The sequence below is a fragment of the Sinocyclocheilus rhinocerous genome, unplaced genomic scaffold (genome assembly GCF_001515625.1).
Source record: "Sinocyclocheilus rhinocerous isolate Xijiao unplaced genomic scaffold, SAMN03320098_v1.1 scaffold1705, whole genome shotgun sequence".
NCBI classification, from domain to species: Eukaryota; Metazoa; Chordata; class Actinopteri; order Cypriniformes; family Cyprinidae; genus Sinocyclocheilus; species Sinocyclocheilus rhinocerous.
Window position 1 is genome coordinate 209,043 of NW_015643585.1, and position 2,080 is coordinate 211,122.

The window sequence follows — 2,080 nt, forward strand, 5'->3', positions numbered from 1 at the left end:
TCCGCTTCATGGGCCTGGCCCTCCGTCCCTCCCCCAGTTCCGCCTCCACTCCACCACCCTCCTGGACTTTTATGGATTTTGTTTTGGGCGTCTGGAGCCGCCCTTAGAGGGGGGGATATGTAATATGGTGTTTGGGTTTTGTTTCATATTCATGTTTTCATGTCTTTTATTTTGTAATTGTTTCATGCTGTCAGTGTCATGCTTCCCTTGCCCTCATGTACAGAGTAGAATAAGGATTCGTTACAGTAATACATGCAAACGTAAAAGAAAACCAAACTGGATGCAAGAAAAGCTGTTACTTCTTGCCCAACTGGTTAATGAAAACAAGGATATAATCAAAGAAAAATTTGGATTTGGGATAACCTCCAAAACCAAAGGAGTTCGTCAAATGTTTCTAAAATGTTTACGTTCAGAGGCAGACTGCCGCCAACAGCCCTTTTAGGATAGTTTGTGGCTTGGTCTTAGTGACTTAGGAGTCCTCTTCACTACTCCTAACGTTTCACAGATTTAGGAGCTAGTTTTAGAGCTAAAACACTTTGTGAAATACTCTTAGAGCTAAAATTTAGGAGTAGTAAATTTAGGACTGACACGCCCATTATTTTTAAGATTTTCTCCTAAATCGGCGAGTTATGAGCTACTTTTAGCCTTAAGATGTTTTGTGAATATGGGCCCAGATCTTCTAATATTGTCATTTGTGTTCTGTGGGAGAATCATCTGGGACGGCATCAGGTTACCTGTGTTTTTCAGTCATATCTGCAGTAAGAATCTTGATCATCTTTCTCCTGGTGCTGTCAGTCAAGCTTTTGGTTTTGTTGTATTCCCTGATGATTGCGTCTCCACCAGGTTTAGTCTGCAGGATTTTTTGGACCAGCTGCAAAGAGTTACATAATACAATCATTGACAAACCATATCCCTCGCAGGAACCATTCTGTTAACATGACTCTGCGGTTACACAGTGCCCCTGTTTACATATTAACATGAGTACTGTGATCTGATCACAAGTGGACAGATCTGAATGTAGGGCTGCACGATATATCGTTTCAGCATCGATATCACGATGTGTGCATCTGCAATAGTCACATCGCAGGATGTGCGATGTTTAGTATAGCTACTGATCGTTATATTTTTACTGATTGTTTTCTTTGCTCAAACACAGACACGGTGTCTACACCGGTCTACACCGGACAGCTGAACAGAGATACCAATTTTAAATACATTTAGTAACAGAGCTACTGCAAGGGATTTTCAGTGCTGGAAATCCATTTATCCTTTGTTGAAACTTCCGCGTCGTCGAGGAGAGCGCAGGTCACGGTCGCTTAGCAACGGCAGATGCCAAGAAAGCGCAAGCTCCCAAGCATTTTGGAAAGAAGGAGAAAGCGGCGCGACTGCCGTTTTCCACGCGTTTTTAGGCGCGACATGTGAACGGCCCCAAAGTTTGTCTACACTGGACGCGACAAAGCGACCGTTGCATATCATTTGAACTTTGTGTCAGTACGTCATAAAGAGAACGCGGCATCAGTTTACTGTCGGGGATTTGTCGTGTCACGCCGCATCCAGTGTAGACAGCATCACTGATTATATGGGTTCTATTGTATTTTGTCGCGTCGCGCCGCTCGCGTCCAGTGTAGACGCGGTGAGGGCCACACAGATGCACGTGAACACTGATTTCTGTTAACTTCTGCGTCTATTTGTGCCTGAAATACTGTGCTCTACAAGTATCCTTGTAAACACAGATGCTTATGGCTTAGGTGAAGGTAAACAACTGAGAAAGAAAATGGATGTGGTACAGTATATTGGTTCACAATCACAGCAGTTTAATGTTCCTGTTGCTTTCTGTGTCATGAATGTTTATCAAACAACAAAACACAAAGAAAAATCACTTTTGTAGCTTTAACACATATTTGTTAGATTTCGCCTAGGGCGTCAAATTGGCTAGAAACGGCCCTGACCCCAATCATCGATTTTTTTCCCCCAAATAGAGCTATATTGAAGTCATCTGATTTTTTTTTTCATATCGCAATATATACAGTATAACGCAGAAAAAAAAAATATCGCAATGTGAGTTTTTTACAATATCGTG

General features: G+C 42.2%; 1 long non-coding RNA gene across 1 annotated transcript in view; it reads right to left on the minus strand.

Moving 5' to 3' along the window:
* LOC107757436 (uncharacterized) overlaps positions 1-858 on the minus strand; it is a 2,149-nt gene extending 1,291 nt beyond the window's left edge. Inside the window, exon 1 of the long non-coding RNA XR_001641937.1 lies at positions 735-858. This is a non-coding gene — a long non-coding RNA (uncharacterized LOC107757436). The remainder of the gene's footprint in view (positions 1-734) is intronic.
* Between the last annotated feature and the right edge of the window lie 1,222 nt (positions 859-2,080).